The sequence below is a fragment of the Polyodon spathula genome, chromosome 20, assembly GCF_017654505.1.
Source record: "Polyodon spathula isolate WHYD16114869_AA chromosome 20, ASM1765450v1, whole genome shotgun sequence".
Lineage (NCBI taxonomy): Eukaryota > Metazoa > Chordata > Actinopteri > Acipenseriformes > Polyodontidae > Polyodon > Polyodon spathula.
Window position 1 is genome coordinate 7,351,456 of NC_054553.1, and position 17,511 is coordinate 7,368,966.

Sequence of the window (17,511 nt, forward strand, 5' to 3'; positions counted from 1 at the left end):
TTCGCCGCGCTTTACAATCTGCACTTCAGCCCTACACATTTTCAGTTTCCACAACACCTGGCTGCAATCTGAATGCAAGTTAGCCTGAAATCTTACATGTTATACCAATGGACTGACCTCTGTGATACATGGTTTGCTGAACTATATAATGCGTGTTTGTGATTCAAGTAGTTTTTGTTTTACTTCTAAACTGTAACACGCACACCGTAAAATAGTGTTCTGTTTGCCTATGGCAAGTAGCCTAAACAGAAGAGCAACTCCTGAACTCAATATATTAGTGAAAACGATAAAAACAACGGCAATCACGCATCCCTACCACCAGAGGTCACTATAGTCAAGGTTATGACACAAAGGATGATTGGTAATAAATACTGCTGCATTTGTTTATAATCTTAAAGTCCTTTATAGTTTTAGAACAACAACTTTATTTCAAGATTTCGTGACGCGCCAGGGCAAAATAAATGAGCTTCAAAAATAATCTGGAAAATGTAACCAGGTACAGCAAAATAATACTAGACTTACATATAAGATGTATGTAAGGAAACAAAACTAATTACTGAGATCATTAAATTATCCTGTATCTTGAATGCTGGATAGTGCCAATTCAATTTATCGAGTAACTCAAATTACTTTTACCACCAAGGAGAGCTTATTTGTGTATGGCAAGAATTGTCAAGAAAGAGCTCATTTCATGATTATTATTGCCATGTTGCCTGTGTGGGGGCACATGTTTTGTATTGTGGCATCAAATAGCAATTATTCAAGTAAAAAAAAAAAAAAAAAGACTTTTTAGCAAGCTGCAGAGAATGAACATTACATGGGTAACCTACATCATGTACTCCCCTGCTCTACCAAAAGAGTGCTGCAGTGCAAGATTATTGACAATAGATTCCTATCAAATTATGAGCACTTAGCGCTTGAGAGAAATTCAAAGTGGGTTGTACGTGCAGTAGGACTAGATTTACAGAGCCGTATAAAACAAACCTGCACATATTAATAAAGGGCATAATATAGATAAGAACTGATTGCAGCGCACCTGTGCCACATGACACCTGCCATTTCCACTACTACTCAACTACAAACCAGTTTAGAGATAAGAAAGCACAGATTACAAATGCGATCCTTTCAGCCATTCAGGTGTGTGCGCCAGTTCCAGTCATTTCTAAAAACACAGAACTCTCCTTTTAAATACAGAGCCCTGTTGCAGTATGGTTGCTTTTAAGATTTTTAAAGAATGAAAAAAAAAAAAAAAGATATGACAGCTACCCATCTGCAAAAAAATGAGGTTAGTTATTGCCACAGGCGTGGGAGTATTAACTTTACTGTCGACGCTTTGGTAGGCTGTCTCTGACTATCTCACAAAAGTGTGCATCAATATCAAATAATAGCCAACGCAGTAGTGGCAATGCATTAGCAAGGATAGCACAAGTGCATTACAATGGTATGAGACATTGGTAGAATGGTACAACTGCAGTAGCATGTTCCTATTTTCAGTGGTAACAATACACACTGGTTGTCCAATGCAGTGGAAGTCAGGGCCACTTCAATATATCTACACAAACATTGTATTGTGATTGATTGATGGTTCCGATGGGGTCTACTAAGGTTACTAGAGGACATGTAATTACAATTCTGTAGGAAGCTTTTTTTTTTTTTTTACATTTAGTCAAATAAAATACTGTTAGAATGGTTATAGAATATTTACTGTGATATAGGATTTGGCAAAAGGTTATGTTTTCCATAGCCAGTGCCTTTCCTTTTTGAAAAGAGCCCAGTGTTCCCTTTATCACTCCAAGACTGTGGAGTTTGCACGGTGTTGTTTGCATTAGAGTGGCAGACTTTTCTGTATATGAAAGATAAGTACATGTAAACATGGTTTTCATTGCCTGTAGCAAACCAATCTGCCTATTTCTTGTACTCAGCCTTAGGAACAGGCAGAAGGCGGCTTCAGTCTGCAGTGCTGCTAGCCTTTCTCTTAGACAGACAGTGCCTCTCTGATATACCTAACGTGTCATGTGAATGGACAGACTGACAAGACTAACGGGTTTAGTCTCATGTACTACAAATTGCACTACAGCAAACCAACCGGTATCCATAATAAAGGCATAGATATGGCTTTAGTCTCCAGACCCTCATAAAAGTGTAACGCAGAATTTCTGCATTGTATTGTTGCAGTGTTACCATTCTTTTTTCAAAAGTTATACTATGCATTTACAATAATTTACCCTGGTTTGCCATTTTTTTATATGCTTTACCATTCCTTGCTGGTCTTTACAGGATGTACCTGTGCTTTACCATAAATTCAAAGTGCTTTATTACACTTTGCTATGCTTTTACTATGGGAAAGTTTTATAAGACGAGCCTCACCCTTTACAAACACTAAACCTGTCCATGCCCTGGGCAATCAAAGACAGGCAGCTCCAATACTATCAGTACCACACCTTTCACAAGTATAGTTTTAACCTTTCCATGTTCTACTGTTTAAGTGCCTGAAGATGTACGATAGCTCTTTAAGAATGTGACATACACTCCAAAAACTGTTTGCCAGGGATCGTCAAAACCCAGACAGAATGTTTATTATTGTGCAAAGCTCTTCCCTCCCCTGTACAGTTCAGTAAAATTCCACTCTAACCTCTAAGTCGGCCTGATAACTTCAAAACAGTTGTGGATTCTAAACTGTAAGGGGCGCCCTCTGTAGGACACCTTTTAACAGTTTGGTGGTTGGGATCCTTTACAAGGAAGCCACTGCCCTCTGAAAAAGGACCTGATTGGACAATGCCAGTTCAGCAGGTAGAACCGCAAAGAAGCCAAGCACTTCCCCACCAAGCAAGGCTGCCAGGTAAGATTTTTCCTGAGGATAAGTTAGAGGGGGGGGATAAATAGGGGAGGCATGCCCCCATAATCCCTACCCAAATCGGTATATATGTTGGACATTTTAGTACAATATTTATTGCAACCCTATTTTTTTGTGCTTTTGGTGTTAATAAATGGATAACCAAATTACCTGCAGGATTAATCTATGCTATCGTGACTATGCTATTACAAGTCCTGTGCTTGTAAATACTGCTAATAGATAGTATAGCAGGAGACTGTGGGAACATCCTGTCTGATGGAAGCCCTGTGTGTGCCACAGTGTTTTGGAAATACCAAGTTCCCCAGAGGAAAAAGTTATTATAGAAAAAGAACAGAAATCACACAACTGAAGCACTGTTTTTTCAGGAATCAAGACAAGAATAGAATAGTCTGTCTGCTGTGGTGGATTTACTAATGCAACCAAGGTTATCTGGAAAACAAGGAAAACTGTCACAGTGAACACGATCACTCTGTTAGTGAATGACAGAGGCAATTTGAATTAGTATCAACAGTCCAATTGGCCATAAATGTTTAGTACAATTGGTGAACAGTTGATTCAGATTTTGCTGTTTGAGTACAATGTAAGATTACTGCTAGATAAAGTAGGTCAAGGTTATTCAGAATTAGATGACAAATGGAATCTCTCTGCCATACACTTTCATTGGGATTCCAAATCCTGTTATCCTGCAATAAGAAGACTGTGCAGTTTCAATAAGCAAATGTCACAAAGGTTCCCTTTCCAAGCACAGCACAGACAGCCTCAGTGGAAGCAGCATATAACTGCCTTTTATTAAAGAGCAAGTAACTTCAAATGTAATATTAATCTTTAGATAGATAGATAGATAGATAGATAGATAGATAGATAGATAGATAGATAGATATAGTCTGTTAGTAAACAACACACACTAATATATATTTCTCCAATATTGACTTATATGTTTTTTTTTTTTTTTTCTCTTATCACCATGTGACTCTCCTTCCTGATCCCAGGGAAATCGTGTGACTTTGTTGGCCTCAGATCAGAAGCAGGTGGAGCTTTGCACTTGAGAACGAGCTTGGTAAATCTGTCCTGTAGCATAGTGATGATACAGCCCTTGTTACTGTGTAGTGGTATCTGCACAATATCTTTGGGTGACTACAGGAAATCCTATTGGTGGAGCTGTATGTTTGTGTGGAGAGCAAGGCCGAGGGAGGGGGTCTCTCTATTTGAGGGTTCAAGGCAGGTCCAAGTGTGGTGATGAAAAGCAATAGGAAGTGAAAATTCTGCGGCTTTTAGTCTTGTCAACTTTCTAACTAAACGCATGATGTCAGACCAGAGGAATGAGGGACATGTCGATTGAGATCTGTTTAAAATATGCCAGCTGACTGCAGGTATTCACATTTTGTTTCATATCTCTCTTTCAATGGCTTATAATCTACCAGAAATGCTTCACAAATACAAAATATTGTTTCTGCTCTGAAAATATTTTTTGTTCCCCTCGTAAACTGTTTTTCCCTAATGTGCCAAGGTGTGTCACATTGTCCTCAAGGCAGTGTTTGTTTAAACAACCTCTGAAAAGGCCTGCACTATCAGTAGGGCTCTGCTCCAGCAGCCAACTCCTCAGGGAGAGAATTCCTTCCAAGAACACACAAATCAAGACTTGCAATTCTGTATCTGGTGGGCTGAATGTCTCGATTCACACAGAGATAGAGAAAGAGCTGCTATTGCAGAGAGAGAGCTCAAAGCTGGGTTATATCAGCAGGGATTGCGATGGAGAGAGATCAGGGGCACCAGGGGGATCGCCACCAGGGAGATCGCAGACCCTTCCAAGCATAATGCATTGTGATGTACCTACCTGTAGCTTTTATTGCAATCAAAATGTGTTTTCCCTGCACACCCCTTTCAGAATTAAACACTTTGAATACTGTGTTCAGTTCTGGTGACAACATTAATACAAGGACATTGTGGCCTTGAAGAGAAACCAGACTAAAAACAAAGTGTAAGATAGACAGCAGCAATTTATTTTGCATAGAAAGTAGTGGTAATTTCATAGAGTAAGTGGAAGCACAATTAGGAGACAGAGGGTAGGAGACGTTTCTTTACACTGAGGGTGGTGAGGGGATGGAATGGGTTACCCAGTCATGTTGTTGATGGTGAATCATTAGGATCCTTTAAGACCTACCTTTGACTCAATGAGATTAACATGTTGTACAGTTGTACTTACAGTTGCTCTAAATGTTTGCTTCTACCCATTGCACAGCAAACAACACACTCCTCATGTGATTACGTGACTCTCCCATGATCCCAGACACTAGAGACTGAGGTACGAGATAAAAACAGTTCCTCATATTATATGATGTGTTCTGCTTTTGTTCCCCAGTTGATTTATGATCCTTGAAGTGTGAATTAAAATATCAACACTTAGGGTTGAATGTGTGTGTATGTATATGTGTGTGTGTGTGTATATATATTGCTACAATATGTACACTGTAGCCAAGATAAAGTAATGTCCTTGTTATCACTACAGGATGTTCCATAACAAGAGTTCATTTTTGCTGTCAAAATCTATGGTGCTGCTTCAGCCATAAATTAAACCTTTATTTGATACACTGTTGTGATCCATTAAAGAGAAAGTTCTAAAATTAGATTTACAGCTTTAGAAAACTGCTATGTGTGTTCGCTGTGTGTCAATGAGTATTTAACAGTAAACAGGAAAAGGATCAGGTAAAGAACTGCAAATACCTGTAATACAGAATATATGAAATATTATCAAATTGTACTACATTAAAAAACAGTACTGTAGCTGAATTCGAGGTCCTGTGGCTTGTGAACGTGTTGTGTAAATGTATGAATGCACAACGTATATGTATAATACAATGGATTCTATCATTTATGTGTAAAATGGTCTTAGCGTTGGTCCTAATTGAAAATGATTGACAGAGACCTAGTCTTCATATGAAGCAGTTTATTATATGTTGAATGGATGGCATTTAATAACTTGTACTTGGGTTTGGATGGAGCTGTGGTCTGCATGTTTCACATCAACCCCATACGAAGGAGTGATTGCCATGCATTCCAGTGAATAGAGCAGTAATCCCAAAAATTCTACAGCACCTCTCTATAATTTATGGCGGTATAGAGGTGTTGGAATGTTAACAGGTGTCAAGACAGAAACACAGAAATGGCACTTTAACTGTACTCTACAGAAGAAAAAAACAGTCCTTTCACCTTCAGCGCAAAAAAAAAAATAGGTGATTTGAGTCTTATTATGCGACAGGCACCACAGCATAAGTAAATGCTTTTATTTTTGTGTTATTTTTAATATACATTATTTTAAATCAGTTTTACCCCAATTTCTCCCCAATTATAAATTTGAGGTCTGAAGATCAGTCCTCCTTTGCCTCTGTCCATCTACTTGGATGAACCTGCTTAACCGAAACAACAGCTATTACCGAGCTACTGAACCCTGGAGACATCAGCTGCTCAACCAGTAGGGGTCGCTGTAGCGCGATGAGGTGAACGATCTCCAAGGAATATGCAAGATTTAAAAAAAAAGGGTATGCACAAAGTCCTTCTTTGTGTTTGTATAATGTTTGAAAAGTTTTTTCTTCAAGCTTGCATTTATGGTCTTGCACATCTTGTTTGACCCTTTTTTGGCACGGTCCATTGCAAACTGGAATTGAAGCGCTTTGGAAAGCTAAATGCTTGTATAATTTGGTGGTCCATTCATCAAATAAATAAATAAATAAATAAATAAATAATTCTATGAACAGGTATGTCCTGTAAAAGAAAATGAAATAGTTATATTAACTGCAAATGTATTTGATTATATTTCTGATAGTTAGACTCAGCATGTCGGCAATTTATAATCAAATATTTTTGCAGTAAACAAGCAGGTCTGTACTGAGAATATTTATTTTAGCTGTCAATTAGACTTAAGGCTGTAGCAGGGGCAGAGTGTTGGTGAACATTCCACAGCAGTGCATGCTGAGGCCTGGCTGGTTTCAAAAGACAGGGCCGATAGCCAGAGAAGGAGGCAGCAAGCACCTTCAGAGACCAGATTGAAGAACACCATTGAAATCCCATTATAATAGTAGTGTGCTCTGCAGAAATCCTAGCATAACTAATAGCAGACCACAGTATTTAATGGCAATGCAATAGATTCTGAAAAAAAATAAAAAATTCTGAAAAAGTATTTACACACAAACTGCTTTTAAATCGCTTCTGATTATAAACTGATCTGTCTTTCATCAGGATGTTCCTGGAATATCTTCTGTTTAATTTTTTTTCATAACCTAATCTTTTGAATTGTTCATATACCATTTCCTTTTCTTCAACCCTGATGTTAACACTAGCCAAACTAACAGATGCTTTTAATCTGAAATTGTTTGCAAAAAAGAACTCAAATGAAAAATAATTAAACTTCTATTAAAAATAAATGAATAAATTAATGAATAAATGCAAAGGCATACAGCAACAACAGAACAGCAACCTAAAGCTTAAAGGTACCGAACCCTTAAATATATAATGTTATCTCTACGGGAGACTATTTCACCAGTGGCACAGTGTTGTGCCACAAAAACACTTCTTTACCTTTGAAGATTTGCTAAGTGGGGGCTGGTTTAGGTAACCAGTCTACGTAGTGGTTGGGGAAAATGCCTTTTTTAAAATTATTATTCTACAATGTACATTTTTTATTATTTAATTTACAAGAAAATGTATCTTTTTTATGTTTGTAACACGTCAAGGAAGCAGTCTAGGCTTGTTTAAATTCTCTTCTTCCAAAATGTCTCCCACCCTTTACTCACTCGCCTTCTCTTTGTCTGTCTCTTTCAAATACAAGGCAAGCCAGAGCTTGTCTGGCTAATATAACAAATGAACTAAACTCTGCTCCTCCACCATTTTCTCTCATACTAATTCAGTTAGACTGACTACACTACAATGTAACCCAGGAATCCTACTCTTACAGAAAATACATACCCCATTGGGATACTATTCTAATGCCAGTTTAAAAGCCAGAAGAAACATTTGAATTACCTGCATTGACAATACAATGGATTTGGATAGAGCATTGCACAGTGGTTCAGATGTACTGGTACTGTAGCACACTGCTGCTGCTGTTACTTCTGCTATGGTACCATGGTACTTCCAAGGATTGCCATTGTCAATGTGTGTTGATAGTAAAGTGATGTCAATATACCACTGTGGCTCTCCTTAGTTAGTATGGTCCTATTGTTGTGTGACATTTCCAGTTTTGAGGCTACTAATGAGTTACAGTTTATGTTAACCAAGACATTTAACCCTGATAGTACCTGCTACATAAGCAAGCAATTTGACACTGTGATAAAACATGCATTTCAGCATCAAACTATTCTGGTAATATCACAGTGATAATTGCATGCTATACGTTTGCATGAAAACTCACTGTCCATGGCACTTAACAGTAATCTGGATCTGTTGGGTAAGTACATCAGTGTCCTCAACACATCAGCGTTTTTCCAATTTCAATAGCAGCTGCACCATGTAGACTTAAGGCAAAGGTGTGCAACAAAGGTATTTCTGTTTCAGGTGACTGGTTTTGGATTCGAAATCCAAGAAAGCGATACATGCTGTGAAAGTTTGTGGGTATCAGTGTTGCTTCATGAACAAAAAGACTCTTCACCTTTGATATGCTTTTAAAGGTGAACCTACTTGTTTTGAATGGATACAGTTTGTTCCATGCAGTAGAACTGGTCAGGATCCCTGAGAGAGAGAGAGAGAGAGAGAAAGAGAGAGAGAGGCTTTGGAAAGTTTACAAAAATAGAGATATTTCCAAATTTTAATTTGTTTAAACTGTCGATGGGAATGTATCTATCTGCCCTGGTGTTAAGTCACAATGTCACAATACAAAATTAGAGCTGTCAGCGTCATGGAAAAATATCTCCAAGACCTACCTACATGGAAATATGTAATTGTGACATGCATACATACATAGGTACAGACAGTCAGGCACTGTATATATCCCCAGATTTTGATGGTATTTCTACACAATGTCTTTACCAAGTTTCACTACAATCGCATAAGCAGTTCTCTATTTGACACAAGTCTTCTTTGACACAAGTACTTACTGTACAGCGAGTATGGCACCTAATTGATATTAATTGATATTGTTATAATATCCTTTTGTGTGTTTGTTAATGGAAAAATGTAAATCTTAAAAGCAATTTCAACTGTCATTGTATTGCTTTATTGATGTATTCATTTATTCATGTTTTACATTTGACTTACTATTGTATAGTGTTTGCTATCATTCTGCTGTTTGGTGCTCCGGAGTCTGTTTTGAGCTTGTCAACCTTTACATTGAGGTGGGGCTGAAAAGTCACATTGTCAATTGATTTGAATAGGATGAGGGAGGCTGTTCAATTCTGGCACGTAACTCAAAAAAAAAAAAAAAAAAAAAAAAAAAAAAAAAAAAAAATCTGAACCACTCAGAAAATTGCAAACAGCATTACATATCAGAAGGGGAATAAGGGAAATAAAACAGAATTATAAAGAAACTGCTCTTTAAAACCCAGTTCCAAATCTTCATAACTGATGTTATTATTAACTACCTGTGCATACCTCCATGCATGCATTAACATGCATTGCTAAAATAAATTAAAAACAGTAACTACAGCTAAAGGCTCGGCAGCTGCAAAGTACATTCTGAAGAAATAATTTCCAGTTGGCAGGGAAGACGTGGAGGCGGAGCCTGAGCTGTTTACTTCTTCCAAACTGAAATTTATTAGCCTGTTTACAGTGAGCAAGCTCGGCCTTGTTATGGTTTCACACAGTGCAGCTGCAATAACATTAATCATGATAATAATCTTTTAGAAGTGCTTTTCACATTGTCTCTGGGTGATTAGCAGTTTAAGTAACAATAGCCATAATTTACCTCCTGAATCCCAGTTAAGTCTGGTCTTGAGAGTTACAAGCACATTCTTTACTAGATGCCCTTGTATAGAAAACTAGACAGGAGATAGGTCAGAATCTCTGGAAAACAGAGCCAGAGTTGAATGCCAATAAGGCTTGTAGAGGATATGGCTCAGCTGTTTTCCTTTCAAAATATTTATCTGAATTTAAATTATATGCCTAAACTAAGATTTGGTGAAGGGATCATGGAGGCCTGCTTCTCCGATCGATCCCTCCTCCTTGCTTATTTAAACCTCAGGGTATCTCACCTGGCTGTTGTTAGTGTAATCCCAGTTGTATCTTCATCCTTCACCTCCACAACCTCCATTTTATTTGCAGGCAGTACCCTTGATGGATCTACCCTTCTGAGCTGGCCTCCTCGGATCATCTCGTCTTACAGGGGGCAGCAGCTTCCTTCCCCCCTTGAGATTTATAAGCACTAACATGCTAGTATCCTTAGGAAATGATGTATTGGCATGCCCTTTTTAACATGACATTCAGAAATGCGCCTAGCACTCTGGAAAAGGTGGATTGGGCTATCCCTCCAGACATTCCAGCTGTGGTCTGAAAGGAACCAGAGGCTAAGTAGTGCAGAGAACACAGCACTTTTACATGTGCAGGGATAGCAGCACCTAAATTGATGCTGGGGTCTAACTCATCCCTGTGTTCAGCTATTAGGTCTCGGATGACCTGCAGAGTGAGACTCTAACGCTTTAGCACCGCATCCTTCGTCTTCATTTGAATGCATTTCACTATACATACGGCTGTTAAACACAATTTACGGCTGCATTATAGGGGCTTTGCACCCGCAAATCACTTTGCGCCTATCCTTACATCTACTGCACAATGGTTATTGAGGTAAGCAGTGTTAGTGAGTGATATGTACACCTTGAGTCTGCACAAGCTTGCTCTGTGGCTCTGTGGGAGAAGCAGCCTTCCGGAAACTTGTTTTGCTCTTCTTCCAAAACTCCAACACATTTCTGCAATACTGACATACCTGGGCATGTGTGGTCCTGCAGCTTCAGGGAGAAGGCGTCAGCTTGCATGGGACACATCTGGGTGTCTTGAGCTCCCATTGTGGGGTCCAATATTTATCTGTCTGCAACATTGTGTTTATAGGTAAGAATTTAATTGCAGGCGGTTACTGAAGTGGGCAGCTCACATTCCTGTCAATCATAGCTAGCAAACCAGCTATAGGGAGTCCATAGCTCTAATGTTCTCAAAACCTTTTTTTTTTTTCTGAAAGCCATTTTGTAAATAAATTTAAAAAAAAAAAGAAAACTTTTAAATATGTGTATCAGATTACAAAGAAAGGGATGCATGTCTATTTAAATCCATATTAAATTCATACCAATGTGTTTTTTGGGGTTTCCAGAATCAGTCTAGCATTCATTAAGAAACTCTGCCATGGCTGATACCCTCATTTGGTATATTATTTCCCTGTTTTTCATGTTAATTTCAAATATAGTTATAAAATATGAAGTAGCACATGTAGAATTGATATGGGCCAGAATGATTGACAAACATTTTATGTGCACTTTGAGAGGTTAAAACAACACCAATGGTGTGATCTTAAAAATGACTCTGTGTTTTGGCCAAGATAGCACAACCAAAGGAATTGGTACCTATCCAATATCCTTCCACCATAATCTCCTCAGTGCCACCCCCAAATTGAAGTAACACTAAGAGGCAGGCTTCCTGAGGCACTGGCTCTGGCCCCAGCCTGGCGTGTGGAGGCAGAGGGAGCAAACAGGAATAGACAAGAGGTGTGATAACAGCCTTTCGCAAATTGCTCTTCCTCAAAAACTCACCTTAAAGTAGCATACATAAATGTCAGTAAATGTAATTGGAATGGCTTTTTTTACACTGCTTTGAGCTTGTCATGAGAATCCATTAACACCATGTCTAACATAAACTTGGTTAGGTTGGCAAAATTAAAAAGTCACATTGTTAAATGATTTGAATGGAATAAGAAAATGTGATCACTGCCAGCACTTGGGATTTTTCATGATAAAAATGGTAATAACTCAGGTTTGGAGCAACAGAACCCAGAACCATTCAAAGTAACAGCACACCATAAAATAGAAACGAAATAGAAAAAGCAACAATTAAAATAGTATTTAACTTTGCTTTTTAATCAAAGAAAACATTGCATTGTGTTAAACAGTGTTGAGCAATGCTGCTTAGACTGCATGACTGATATTCAATATTGTGCAAAAAACATGACAGTGTCTTGATTACACAGGTTTGTATTTGACCAATAAACCTGGCCTTAGAAGTAAACAAAGGAACCTTTCAAAAATGTTATTAGGAGCATTTCTGTTAACCACTGAGTAACACGCAATGGAACATTTTCGTCAAAAGTCGGAGAGTCTGCAGGTCTGTACTTAACATTACAACTTAAAGGCAAACTGCAAAACAAGACTAACAGCTTTCCTTCTTAACTTTCCACTTGCATTACTGCTGCATTGAACTACCAAGATGAAGAAATACTGTGCTGCTCCACTCTCTTATGACACTGTGGTCATATCTGAAAGCCAGGGACAGCCAGGAAAGTGCATATAAGATCTAAGATAAGTTTAAAACAAAACCCTTTAGGATCCTATACTGCAAACACCAAGCCAATCACATAACTCAGTTTGCTTTTTTTTAACACATTTACTGACATGCAAGCAGTACTGGTGCCTGCTGCACCAGAGTTGGAATTGCTATCAATGCACCCACAGCTAGAACTACGATGAGCCACTTGCAAATACTGTTAACCCTAAAGAGACCAAATAAAAAAGCTGTGTTGTTCTAGCAGCCTGGCACTGTGCTGTATCTGTATGCAAATCCTGCCACTCACGTGAACTCAATGTGATCTCATGACCTCATCTGTTATCTCCTTGTTGATTCTGTTACTTCACTAGTTTCAAGCTTGATTTCAGTTTTTACCTGATGTTTAAAGCAGAAACACAAGGATCTGAAAGACTATGCAGCAGCAGTGTGCCACAGAAGGCTCTGGAGTCCCATGTATTTGTCGGCCTGCTAATGATTTATTAATATGACCATGGTTTGGGACAGGAAGTTAGCATATTGAAATCTATTTGAGCATAAATGCTTATTGACATAAAGGGCATATCCACAAACTTAAACAGGGACGTGAAAATACTTAAAATGGGACAGAATGGTTCTTTTTTCAATGATCTGTGATATTTCTACAGTTCCTTTGACATATTATTCAGCAGTTTGGGATATTGGAAAGAGTAATTCCATGAAACACCTTGTGCTCAAACACAATGTCTTTTAACAATGAATGTTTTTTTTTTTTTTTTTTTGAGGGGGGGTGACAGCCAACCTATTTAAATTTACACTCAATAACTTCAACTGGAAAGGTTTCATAGCATGCTTCTTTTCTCAACTTGCAATAGGTTACAAGTGTATGAGGGATGCTTTGGAGTAGCTTCTGGTTATCTGTAGGTGGCATTGGAGCCAGTGATCTCAGTGTGCTGCCTACTGTGAAATTGACACCCAGGAGAATGAGTCACTAATAACACCACCAGTTGGTTCTTGTATGAGACAATCAATGTTTATCTTTGCAAGTGTCTCTCATTGCAGAATGTTCAGGGGTGGGTGGTGCCTGGCTGGCAGCCAGCTTCAGTGCTCTGCGATTAAATAGTTCTCCCCAGCAGGAGCAGTCAGATCAGGGTTCTCAGTTTCTGGTAACTGGTTTTACATTCCCCATCCCACCCTTTTGAGTTTTCAATTACAAAAAAGCAGCAATCTTTCAAACACCCCGTTGAAACACTCCACAGAACACAATTACAGGTCCAGAAAAGGAAATTTGCTAGTCAGCAATTCCTCTGCAAAGACTCACAATCTAACAGTCGTACAGGTCTTTTTACTGCAGTCAGAGTTAAATGTGCTCGTTTTAGCAAAATCCAACTGTAGTTTTAGATAAATCAGTAATTTAGCTCTATGTGGAAGCCAGTTCTAAAATACTAAAACTAAACTTCCAAAAATGAACTCACTTTCCGCTAAAACCAAATTGACTGCTATCCAGAATAAAATGCAAAAAAAAAAAAAAAAGAAATCCACTGAAACATTTACATTTTGTATTTACTTTATTACATTTCTCAAAAGGAAGACAAATTACGTGGCACCAGATACAACACATGTTCATCTTTGAAGACATCTATCCACTACAGACAAGTGTTAAATCACATATTAACTCTTAAAAGATGTGTTAGCGATGAACCCCTTTTCCCCTCCCCGCAGTGAATCACAAAACAGCTACACTAGCACATGGTCTGCAGTTGCTCCCTCTGCTCCCCCAGCCCTGCCCAAGAGAAGTGATGGAGGACAGGTAAAAATGCATGGAATGTGCAGCTGGTGCAGGACTGCTCCTCCTTCATGTTCTCCCTTCAGCATTTAATTTCTTCTCCTGCTCGATGGCTGGGGACAGAACACACAAGGAGAAATGTCAGACTGGGGCAAAGTTTCAAATACATAAACCCCCAACCGAGGAGACCCTTTAATCCCACGGAGCAATCCTGGAATGGATTACCAGGGTGTATCGGTTCATCCTGTCAAGGTGTGACCTCTTTGGTCGAGGTGCTTCAAGCGCTGTATACAAGAATCTGGTAGAACGACTGGAGCCGGATTCAAAATGGAGATTTGCCAAACTTGGTAACGAGTCTTGGTCAAGATTATCATTGCCAAGTGAGAAGGAATATTCAGGAGATACGGGATCTGTGATCAGACTGTTTAGACCCAGGTCATCCAGAATGAAGCAGAGTAAAGATTCAGTTGCTAAATTCTTTGGGAGTGCGCTCACTGAGCTATGGCTACAGTAAACACATCCATAATTGGAAGTTTTTTTTTTGCTGCTTCTCTTTTTTGGTATTATCTGAAGTACTGGCAAAGACAGCAGCTGAGCAGGACAACTGACAACATAGCATTCAATTGTATTACAAAGGGGTTCTATTAGTTATAATGAATTAAATAGCAAAGTAGGTCGCACCAACTCTTCTACAGCACTGGAAAACCAATCTTGTAACAAATGCGCATTACAAAGTCTTCACAACCATAAACAAGTGGCGTACAAGTTATAAGTCGCAATAGCCCTGGTAGTCACAACCTCCAGTTAAAGGTGTTTCTTTCAAAAGATAAGGCAAAAATCAGCTGAAAAATACTTTGATATTAGATGCCCATACCGAGCACCACCACACCTGGACTCTCTGGTCTTGCTATCAACGCAAGTGTGACTGTAGTGCCTGCAACGGACCGATGTTACCATCAAATAATGAAGTCAGTTTGAATTGGGCATTGTGATCTGTATAGCGGTTACTGAAGGGTACCAAATAAACGCAAATACCTGCAATTATTTCATTCCAGCATTGCAAATCAACTAGCTTTAAAATTGGACTGGAAATAAACTTGTTAATCACACATAAAAACATGGGTCTTTTTGCAAAGGTGGTTGCAATCAATATATCCAGCCACTGTTTAGATTAAACAGTGCACCACTTTAAGTGGGTGGGGTTTTAAAAGGACACCTCCCCTTACAGGGGATAGAACATCCTCTGTAAATGGAGATGCGACCAATCTAAACTTCCACCCACTCGACAGCTATACATCTGAAAGGAGTTTTAGATCAGGATTGTCAGAATATAAAACAGCTACATTGAAAATATGCATTTAAATACTTCAGCATAGGCCATTAAAAATGGATTGTAGTCCAAATTGCTCCATCAAAACTGCAAACTCAGGATACAGTTTACATCCTGGTTAATCCCAAAGAGTCAACAAAAAAAAAAGGTTACCCATTTAAAATTAGTGTGAGAAATTCATTCCAGACAGAAGCAGACTACTTCAAGCTTCAGCGTCCCAAATATTACTTTCAAACTAAAATGGGATACATGTCATAGCAACAGATCCCATTTTTTTTTTTTTTTTAAACTATTTTGAAATATTGCATGTTCTAAAAGAACCAGGCTCTAGTGGAGTGCCCTGACCTGCAACACAGGCCTCATCTGAGCCAAGGAGCCAAGTCCCATCACCCCTGGACTTGGCAATACTTACTTTCTTGGCTTGGAAGCGTGTTCTTCTCCGCAGTACTAACCCTCTTCAGACTCTTCTTGTTGAACTTCTCCACATCCTCTTTAATGACTGGCTTGTCTGACATTTTGGAAGAGAGGTTTTGTCTTTTTTAAAAAAAAAAAAAAAAAAAAAAAAAAAAATTAGCTACAAGTAGCACCTATCCATGACAAATGTACTTGACAAACTGCTTGTTTAGACACACAGTATACAACTTGGCACCTTCAAAAAGAACATCGTAGTACCACACTCCCTTCTAAACAGCAGGCTTCAGTGGTACAGTTGCACCACAGCCCATCCTTATCTGCTTGGGTGTGAAAGTCTGTCCAGCGCGCCAAATGTAAAACCTAGCCTAAATGATTCTCTGGCACTAGAGGCAAAATACCACAAGCACATGGATTCTTTCGTGATTGAAATCTGTATTTCATAGATTTTGATCAGACCCACTGACATGACATTTGATAAATACATGATCTGACCTTGAATGATACGTGGATGTAGTTTGTAGACATTTCATACGTGGAGTTAATTTTGTATGCTCTATTTTAGTTCCTTTGACCACTTAAAGGTAACCTCAGTGTGCATATAAGGATTGTGTGGCCTGTCCAGTCCCAACCTTCTACAAAGCAGAAGTCTTTATACAATACTCAAACAGCGTCTGATATATTGAAAGCAGTCTGCTTGAATAAATAGATGGGCCATAAGACACACCTATATCTTAGATCAGCCGTGAAATGACCTGAAATGGGGACGTGAAAGCCACAAGTGTGAAAATGCCCCCGCTTCAATTTTAAATTAGTTGCTAACAAGCAGTACTAGACTAACTAGCATCTGTTCAAACAAAAAATGGACCAATCATTAACTATTACTGAATAACTAACAGCACCTAGAGCCATATTTTCAAAGCGTTTACTTGTGACCTACCCAACAGCACAAATATTGTGCAACATAGACTGCACCCTTGTTTAAAAGCAATTCTCTCAAATAAAAAAACTGTCAATTAACTGCTCCTCTATAGCAGTCATGCAACATCTTTCCATGCTCTCTCTGGCTCCCAATAAGACGACAATACTCTTTGTACAACTCTGCTGACAAACTGCATGTCGTGCCATTCTCCCCACACACCTTCCTGTAACTTGCACAATGCCAGTCTCCAATGTGCAGGGTTGCAAAACAGGTTGTGTGCAATCTTTTGTCAGTTAAAAGAGGGAGTGCCAGAGACAAGAGTATGAAGCTTTTCAACTGCTGGGCAAATTTGAGTAAAAGCAGTTGCACCCATAATTATGCTAAAAGAGCAAGAGGGTACAATGCCTTCATTTAAAACAATTTGACCAATGCATTGCCTTATGTTTATTTCTGCACTTTAATAGACTTTCTAAAATAAACATAAGGCTAGGATTTGGGCACGTCCTCCCTTGGAGGTTGGGTTGTGTGCCCCCCCGAATACCTACAGCAAGAAAGGGTGCGCAATACCGTACCATGTGTTCCACCAGCGCACACTACTGAATTACCCAATGAATTCAATCACAATTTCAACATTATATGCCAAATATAACTATACCGTGCCTTAAACGAAGTTATTGAAAATGTTGCGAAATGGTGTAGTTACCTCAGACTCCATAGCTATAAGCGGGGGTGTGGCACAGCCTTTAACCCCCCCCCCCCAAAAA

General features: G+C 38.8%; 1 long non-coding RNA gene across 1 annotated transcript; it reads left to right on the plus strand.

Moving 5' to 3' along the window:
* Positions 1-3,948: 3,948 nt before the first annotated feature.
* LOC121295380 lies at positions 3,949-10,912 on the plus strand. The gene is made up of 3 exons (XR_005946914.1): positions 3,949-4,224; positions 5,094-5,156; positions 10,103-10,912. It is a non-coding gene; the product is annotated as an uncharacterized LOC121295380 (long non-coding RNA).
* The last annotated feature ends 6,599 nt before the right edge of the window (positions 10,913-17,511 follow it).